This window comes from Carassius auratus, chromosome 18 (assembly GCF_003368295.1).
Source record: "Carassius auratus strain Wakin chromosome 18, ASM336829v1, whole genome shotgun sequence".
NCBI lineage: Eukaryota > Metazoa > Chordata > Actinopteri > Cypriniformes > Cyprinidae > Carassius > Carassius auratus.
The window spans coordinates 10,696,602-10,706,601 of record NC_039260.1 but is presented as its reverse complement, the minus strand read 5'-3'; the positions used below and the strand labels follow the sequence as shown (position 1 = coordinate 10,706,601).

The window sequence follows — 10,000 nt, the reverse complement described above, 5'->3', positions numbered from 1 at the left end:
TTCTTCCTGAAACGCTCACACATTCGTCTCTGTACGTCTATCAGATCAGAGATCATCTACTAACAATATCTGATTGAAGCACAGATCACAGACACGCATCAACATAAGGAACACACAGTCGATTCACCGATCAATCAATAAGTCAAGAAAACACTGAAAATCACGCGTTCACGAGTCTGAAGTTAAACTAGTCTAGAGATCTCTGAACAGCACAGGTTAGTTTGAATGACGGGAGCTGTGTGACGTCACTGATGCTCTGAGACACTCGAGACACGTTCTCTCTTCCACTAATGGGTCAGAACAGAGCAATTAACCTCAAACAGGTTCCTCCAGTCGCTCTACTGATCTGTTTGCTGCTGTCAGCGTCAATCATCAGAAATCTCATCAAAACTACACATTTACATTAATACGATATATGAATACGGTCCAAGGTTATATTGGGTGTCTTTAACTACTATGTACTTATATAAAAACTAATAATTGTTAGGTATAATGCACTTATTGAATAGCACAAACACATTAGAGACGGGATATGGTTATGGTTAGGTTTGGAGGTCAGGTTAGGTTTGGTGAAGTGGTTCGGTCAACAGTGTTATTATAGATGTAATCACAACCACAATATAAAAACATGCATGTACACAATACAAAATGTAAGTGACACTCATTTGCTCCTCATGATGTCAATGACTCTCTTCTGTGGAACATGAAAAAAGATGTTTTAAAGAACACTATGAAGGAACCAAGCAACACTGGACTGCACTGACTGTCAATGTATGATCATAAAACACTCAAAACATTTCTCAAATGTGTTCCAGTGAAGAAACAAAGTTTGACTGACATGAGGGCGAGACCGAAAGCTTCCAGAACAACAATAAAGACTATGAGACGCTTCGTTCTACAGCTCCATCCACTTTACTTCAATCAACCACCAAACTCATTTATCCAACTGATTGAAATACATTTCATATTGAAGTCCAGTTTACCAACGATTCTCCAAAACTGAGCATTGAGCAGTACAAATCAGCCTTGAGACACATCCCTTCACATTGTGTTCTCACAGAGGTCATTAAGGTCAGCTGAACTCGTTTAGACTACAAATTCAGCTCTAGGGCCTGAAGAACCCTGTAGAACAGGTAAATCTGGTTCCAGTCCTCCAGAATGACCACAGGTCAGGAGACAAGACCTCAAACCATCAGAGAGACTGAACACCCTCATGTAGAGATGCTTAGAATGAATTCTGGAATAATGTCACTTTACTACAGTAAACTAGGGATGCAACGATGCACTCAACTCACGATCCGATTTGTTTAGTTTTTTTTTTAAACAAAATTATATTTAATCAAATAAATAAGTGACAAATAAAAAAAAATCTCTTCATATAAACTAAAAATAAGGCTTTGCTTGTCTTCTGTCCATTTAAAATGAAAGGCAACCACTGCATTTCGATCATGATTCAAACAAAGATGCTGGATACATGCAACATGAGTTTTTAATCTTAATTAAATTATATAATTTCGAATTTTGAAGCAAAAACAGAATGATCAGACTTCAGTTTTGTGAAACTATACATAAAACATCAGTACGAAACAGAAGCAGCAGACGAGCTGAACGAGACGCAGATCCACTCTCGGCCAGCAGGTGACGCAGCATGTGACATGTGGAGCTTAAAGCGTTTCCTTGGTTACCGCTGTAAACAAAGCAGAGCTGCACTCATGAACTTTAATATGCAGAGAGAAGATACCATCTAAACTTTAAAGACAGTAAGCTCCCCTCAGACACACATTCATAAAAACTCCTTCCACTAACTGAATCGTAATTTGTTTTGAATCTCAACTGATTTGAAGTCACATATTTTAACTGATTTTCAACCTGCTTGCGGTTAATCATTATACCCCATCTTTACAAGAAAACATGGTTGTTTTTAATAGTGGTTCATAAAAATGTTCTCTGGGGAACCAAAAATGGTTCTTCTATTAAATGTTTTTTTTATTTTTTAAGTTTTCAGTCAGTTTGCACTAATGACAAAGGACAAACAGACGCTCATCAACACTTTTGGTCAAGTCAGTTTCAAAACATAAGACTTCAATATTATCACTTTTTATCATTTTGAGCTGCATACAAATCACTCACCATTGCTGGATTCGACCTTTTTCTTTATTTTTACTTTAACGTTACTTGATTAATCGCGCGTGTACGTGAGGACACGTGACGCTCCGTGCGCGCTCCCGCCGCCTCACTGACAGCATGCGCTGAGGGAGAGGAGCGTCGGGTTACAACTTAAATTCGTTTTCATGAACACAAACACATTTTCAAAGTATTACTGAACAGAAAAACAGCGCGACATCGAAAATCCAACGCGTGACACAAGCGTCGCAGGCATTTCCTCAGAACTCGCGCCATCCAGCATCCGCGCGCGGCGCCAACTCGGTACTTCTGTTTATCAATTCTGTTGTATTTAACTGTCATTAATGTTATCACGGCTCTCTGCGTGAAGCTGTTTAGTCCGCTAATGTCAGGGAGCGGAGAAAGCGACTGCGCGCGAGCAGCTAACGTTAAGCTAACGCGACTGTTTCCATCACCGGAGGCTATGACTGTGGACGCGCGCGATCATTGAGATCTGCGTACTACGGCAGCGTGAACGCGACGCCAGACCTCGCCGGTACCGGGGCTCGGTGCGCACACGCGTCACTCACAGCAGCTAAAGCTAGCGGCGAACCACGAGCCAGAAAGCCTCGACGCGACGCGACGCCCGAGCCTCAGCGGAGCTCAGCTGTCAGCGCGTCCGTCTCATGCAGCAAACACGCACTCGGCGCCCGCGCCACGCAAACGAAAGAAAGCGACAGGGTTCCGTACCATTCTCTTCACCGTTCAGACTCTCGAGGCGCTGATCCGGGGCGTCTAGCCATCTATCGGCGCCGTGCTGCTCGGTAAGCCTTGCAAGGAAAGCCCGGTGGCGGCGGTGGGAGTCGTGTGCGTCCGCTGCAGCTCCAGCGGAAGGTGGATTTTTCATAATTGTGCGACTCCGGACTGACGCGGCGTGACGGAGTCGGGTTTGAGCCCGTCCCCCGCTGAGTCAGCCTGCAGCGCGTCACATGCGCGTCACATGCTCGGGGAGGAGCGGCCTCGCGTCTCACGCTAGCCTACAGACACACTGCTGGAAGTGTGTGTGTGTGTGTGTGTGTGTGTGAGAGAGAGAAGTTGTACAGGAGTATGGTGATGATCATCCGGAACAATATTAATCCTCACAGCACAATAAATCCATGACTAAGACTCACTCACACTTAACACACACGCATACTCTCAATAACACACTTCACACTTTCACTCACACTCTAACACTCTCACTCACTCACACTTAACACACACACACACACACGCGCACACTTCAATTCTGTCACCGATGGAGTTTCGGTTCCTTGCCGCTGTCGCCTCTGGCTTGTTTAGTTGGGGTCACTTCATCTACAGCGATATCATTGACTTGATTGCAAATAAATGCACAGACACTATTTAACTGAACAGAGATGACATCACTGAATTCAATGATGAACTGCCTTTAACTATCATTTTGCATTATTGAGACACTGTTTTCCTAATGAATGTTGTTCAGTTGCTTTGATGCAATGTATTTTGTTTTAAGCGCTATATTGTGGTGTTATCATAAGAGAACTTCATTTTAAATATTGCGGTTCTCACTTACACCAGTATATCATCACACACAAAATTAACACGATATCGATAATTGTTGCTTTGAATATCACGGTTATTGTCGGTATATCGTGACACCCCTACACACACACACATACATACACAAACACACACACATACACAAACACTCACCAGCAGCCACTGGCAGTTTGGACAAACACACACTAACTAATACAAACACACACACTCAAGCAGACAAGAAGTGTTTCTACATAGCACTTTATACAATACTGGTGTCAAAGCAGCTTTACAGTGTCAAGTAGGAAATGTGATTGTTAATAACCCAAGAATTCAATAATAGAGTCATTTCCAGCACAAGTTCATTGAGGATTCAGTGATCATCAGTTCAACTCTCCTTTCCTTTGCCCCAGACCAAAAAAATATGGGATGAAGTTAGAACAAGTTCAATTAAACATCATTATTGTATGTATACGGACAGAGGAGAATAGCCAAACCAAAAAGAAACAAAGAAAACACAATGTAACGATCATAAACTGTGCACAGTGGAATGCGCGTGAGTGGGCTGTAGTGCCATCTAGTGGTCATCTCATGTTTCTCTGTGGCTCTGTGTGTGTGTGTGTGTGTGTGTGTGTGTGTGTGTGTGGATCGGGCAAGGCGTAAAGTGCGGAACGAAAGTAACCGAACAGGATCGACTCGTCATTTAATGCACGCGTGTCACCCGATCCACAAATGCGTGGATTCCTTTTTGCATGAGCAATGTATGATATATTAATGCAGAACAGAACATTTATATTAGCAAACATATCTGTATGTGTACAAATCGCTGCACAATCATTTAATCCCGAATCAAATTGAAAGGCATTTGTTTGTGGTTCTTTAGATACATGTATTAAATTGATGTAGTACATTGATATTTTTGCGTGCATCTATTAATCATCTTGGGTCTAACTTCATCCCATAAAAATACATTTAGTTCTGATTCACACTGCAATCCAAACACCAATCCTAAAGATACAAAACAACTGGTGTGAGTTTATTTGCATTTATATGACATTTCTAAAAGACATGTTCACGTGGTGCGTAAAATGAACTCTGGAGCAGTTCCACTGAAATAGGAGCACACAAACAGGATGTGATGTCACAACCTGACCCCAGAGACAGGATGCTCACACATACCTGGTTCTGTCTTCCTGCTGCTGTTTCACCCTTTATGTTATAATCTCTAAAGAGTTATTAGCTGGTCAAATACCTCCATGTGTTAGAGGTTTGACATGTGAAGCTATGACCGACTGATACTGTTAAATGTACAGATCAAAGTGGTTTGTCACAAAGAACTTTTTGAAATATGCTGATTTCAGAATTACATGCAACAGTCAAAGAACCACCACATACTAATATGAGCAACACAGTCTTCTAGTTCCACTGAGCTCTCGACTGATGAAGACGTGTAAACACACAGTTTTCAGATTTGTATTTATTCAGATTACAGAGAAAGAGAGTTAGACTGGTCATCAGGTTTTTGTCAAATATCCCCAAAATTAAAAAATGATTACATTAAAAAAGTGAAAGACAAAAAACAGCAGGTTGATCTGGTTAAGGCCCCTTATAGAGTAATTTTCAGACAGTCTGATGTTTTAGTAAAGTGTCCCAGTGTGATGATGATCGGTCACACACACACACACACACACACACACACACACACACGACTCTCATCAGATCCAGCTGTGTGTCACAGGAAACACTGGTCAGTGTGAGTCTCAGCAGCTCCTCAGTCCAGCGGTGCGTCCGGCGTCTCCCTCTGAAGAGACAGAGACAGGAGTTACTGGAACAGAGAGAGCAGCACTACACTCACATACAACAAAAGATTGTTCTACCAGCAGCATGAAAACAACATCTGTAAATGTGTTTTCATTTTAGTTTTGATACAATGAGACTTATGAACAATATTCTCATGCAGCATGATTCATCAATAACTTTCATGGAAAAATTCAAAACGTACATGATTTATACATAGATATTAATGCTTATATATATATATATATATATATATATATATATATATATATATATATATATATATATATATATATATATATATGTATGTACACACACACACAGGTGCTGGTAATATAATTAGAATATATTTGAATATTCAAATGTTTATTTTAATTTTGCTGATTATAACCAACAACTAAGGAAAATCCCAAATTCAATATCTCAGAAAATTAGAATATAATTTAAGACTAATGCAAAGAAAGGATTTTTAGAAATCTTGTCCAACTGAAATGTATGAAGATGTAATGTATGAACATGTGCAGCACTCAATACTGAGTTGTGGCTCCTTCTGTCTGAATGACTGCAGCAATGCGGCGTGGCGTGGAGTGGATCAGTCTGTGGCACTGCTCAGGTGTTATGAGAGACCAGGTGTCTCTGATAGTGGCCTTCAGCTCTTCTGCATTCTTGGGTCTGATATATCACATCTTCCTCTTCACAATACACCATAGATTCTCTCTGGGGTTGAGGTCAGGGGAGTTTGCTGGCAAATTAAGAACAGGGACACCATGGTCCTTAAACCAGGTGCTGGAAGCTTTATCACTGTGTGCAGGTGAGAGTCCTGTTGGAGAATGAAATCTGCATCTCCATAAAGTTAGTCAGCAGCAGGAAGCATGAAGTGCTCTAAAACTTCCTGGTATACGGCTGTGTTGACCTTTGACCTCAGAAAACACAGTGGACCAACACCAGCAGATGACATGGCAGCCCAAACCATCACTGACTGTGGAAACTCTACACTGGACTCAAGCAACGAGGATTGTGTGCCTCTCCTCTCTTCCTCCAGACTCTGGGACCCTGATTTACTTTCATCACAGAACATAACTGTGGAGCACTCAGCAGCAGTCCAGTCCTTTCTGAAGCGAGACACTTCTGACGCTGTCTGTTGTTCAAGAGTGTCTTGACACGAGGAAGGCGAAGCTGAAACCCATGTCTTGCAGAATGCAAGGTGTCAGTGCTCGTCTTTTGGACAACTGTCAGGTCAGCAGTCTTCCCCATGATTGTGTATCCTACAGAACTAGACTGAGAGAACATTTAAAGGCTTTGCAGGTGTTTTGAGTTAATTATCTGATTACAGTGTGGCACCAGGGGTCTTCAATATTGAACCTTTTCACAATATTCTAATTTTCTGAGATACTGAATTTGGGATTTTCCTTAGTTGTCAGTTATAATCATCAGAATTAACAGAAATAAACATTTGAAATATATCAGTCTGTGTGTAATGAACATAATATACAAGTTTCACTTTTTGAATGGAATTAGAGAAATAGATCAACTTTTTGATTATATCTAATTATATGACCAGCACCTGTACAAACACACACACACACACACACACACACATTTTAAACGATATATTGGCATCTATATCTACACTTGACAGTGTGTTAGTTGAATCAAACTAGCAGGAGAGAAACTGAAATAAATCAGATAAACATGCTGGAGAAACAGAAGCAGCTCATCTAGACGTGTACTGTAGCGCCACCGTGTGGTGAACACGTGCACTACAGGAAGTGACGCATTAGAGCAGGAAGCAGCAGGAACACATGCAGACAGACAGACAGAGGGCAGCACTGAGCAGAAGTGATGGAGGAGGAGGAGGAAAACAAGAGCTCAAACCTGATAACAAGGGCTTCCTAGACTCGTCCAGGACCTGATGGAGATCAAGTCACATTTCAAGTCTTACAACACAGCATACACACACATAAATGTGTTTCTTGGATAACACACCTCTCTCTCACACACACACAGAAGTCCCCGTCCAGAAACACAGATACATTATATTGTTTAGGCAAATATGCTGAGACTTTAAAAACTTTAGCTTGCTCTTAGTATGCAGACTTACAGTGCATTTAAGGTTTATGCATTCCCTGGAATCGAACCCATGAACATCTGCTGCTGATTAACTCAGACCACTGTTTGTCTCCAGTAAAAGAGTAAAGATGATTTTTAGCTGAAGCTGTGCTACTCTGTGTATCATAATATACAAGTCAATGGCTACCGTCACTTTAAGAGTCAAATAAATCATATCAGGGAACATTAAATGACTGCCGTGTCTCCTGATGATATTCTGAGATCTTATGATCGGAACTGATCATTACTGTATGTACAGCATTATTACTGTAAGAGAGTCAAACAGGGAAATATGATTCTTCTCTGTGAACTGATTCTTTTGGACAGTTCGGTTAATGAACTGATTCAGTTCACTCTGTTTATTTCATCACATACCTGATTCTATTGATTCTATTATTAAAGCACACAATAATGATGTGAAACGTGGATGTTTTTCATGTCTAAAAGCATATAAAGTGAATAAACTGTTCTTCATCAGCTCACCTTTCTACATAAACACAAAGACACAGACACACACTCACACACACACAGAGAGAGACTCAGACAGACACACACACACACACACACACACACACACACACACACAGAGAGACTCAGACAGACACACACACACACTCACTCATACCCACAGACACAGACAGACACACACACACACACACACACACAGATACACACACACACACACACCGGTCAACAGTCTGGGATCAGTGAGACTTGTAATGTTTTAAAGAAGTCTCTTCTGCTCATCGACGCTGCTTTTATTTGATCAAAAAAAATCTGAAAAATACAGTAATCTTGTAAATATTATTACAATATCAAATAATGGTTCTATTTTAATATCCTTTAAAATATTTATTTCTGTGATGCTCCGCTGTATTTTCAGCATCATTCCTCCAGTCTTCAGTGTCACATGATCTTCAGAAATCAGAATAATATGATGATTTATTATTAGAATTATCAATGATCAATCATATATGTGTTAAACTGCAATACTTTTTTCAGGATTCTTTGATGAATAAAAAGTAAAAAAGAAGAGCATTTATTCCAAATAGAAATCTTTGCTGTCACTTCTTAATTTATCACATCCTCGCTGAATGAAAGTTTTAATTTCTTAACTCCAACTTTTGAACAGTAGTGTATATTGTTAGAAAAGATTGCTATTTGATCATTGATAATCTAATAATAATCATCATATTATTCTGATTTCTGAAGATCATGTGACACTGAAGAATGAATGAAGGAATGATGCTGGAAATACAGCGGAGCATCACAGAAATACATTACATTGGAATTATATTACAACAGAAAAACGTTACTTACATCGTAATAATGTTTAGCAATATTACATTTCTTCCTGTATTTTTGATCAAATAAATTCATCCTTGATGAGCAGAAGAAAACATCTTTCTGACCCCAAACTCTAGACGGTAGTGTTCATATAAACTCTAGTTTTAATCATTAAATGCATCTTTGAAACTGAATCTCATAGTGAAGTTTAGTTATATATTGTGTTTCCTCGAGTCTATTCTGCGGCTTTAATTCATGAGCGTCACTGAAGCGATCGCTGCGTGTGAGGTGAAGAAACTGAAGTGTGTGTGTGTGTGTGTGTGTGTTACGAGCTCATGAATCACGTGTGGTCACCTGATACGTCCCCGAGCCGCTCCAGAAGTGTGTGAACTCCTTGCGGACGCCGCGAGGACGGAGCTGGTCAGGAGCGTACAGGGAACCAGGTACAGCAGCGCTGGCTGACCCATCTGAGACAACAGCATCACAACGAAGGTCAGCAGCAGACCACGGCGTACGCTGCACACACACACACACACACACAGCCGTTAGAGCACAGTCTCTGCTGCAGGAGGATCATCAGGAGAAGCTCGTACCCACGGTGCAGGAGATGAAGTAGACTCTTCTGGAGTTCCCCATCCACACGTCAAACCTGTGACAGTAGGCCACCAGCAGACCTGCACACACACACACACACACACACACATTCATCATCACGGCTCAGAGCTGCTGGCCCCGCCCTGGCCCTAGCCCCCGCCCGCCGGGCAGTGTCTGACCTGGTATGATGATGTCACCGTATCCCAGGATGGAGAACTGCATCATACACAGATTCTGAGCCAGCGCAGAGAACTGTGGGATACGCATCACCACCGGCAGCTGGACCACACACACACACACACACACCACACACACACACCACACACACACACACAACACACACACCAGAACCATGAACACTTCACACATGCTTTCTGTATATTGTTACAGTGTGAACTATAATCTGCTGAAGGCAGAAGAAGAATTTACTGTAACGCTACTTTGAAACAATGTTTTTACAAGTAATTCTCCTTTAATTAGATGAATCGAAGGAGAATGTGTAATGATAATAGATTTATATTGTGATTCAGTAATTATATGCCACAATATA

At 41.0% G+C, this 10,000-nt stretch overlaps 1 long non-coding RNA gene and 1 pseudogene across 1 annotated transcript; both read right to left on the bottom strand.

The window, feature by feature from the left end:
- LOC113118434 (transient receptor potential cation channel subfamily M member 7-like) overlaps nucleotides 1-3,050 on the bottom strand; it is a 27,834-nt pseudogene extending 24,784 nt beyond the window's left edge.
- Nucleotides 3,051-5,122: 2,072 nt separating this feature from the next.
- On the bottom strand, nucleotides 5,123-9,750 carry LOC113118433 (uncharacterized). The gene is made up of 5 exons (XR_003294319.1): nucleotides 9,630-9,750; nucleotides 9,450-9,530; nucleotides 9,211-9,372; nucleotides 7,336-7,369; nucleotides 5,123-5,464 (listed from the first exon to the last, which is right to left on the bottom strand). It is a non-coding gene; the product is annotated as an uncharacterized LOC113118433 (long non-coding RNA).
- Between the last annotated feature and the right edge of the window lie 250 nt (nucleotides 9,751-10,000).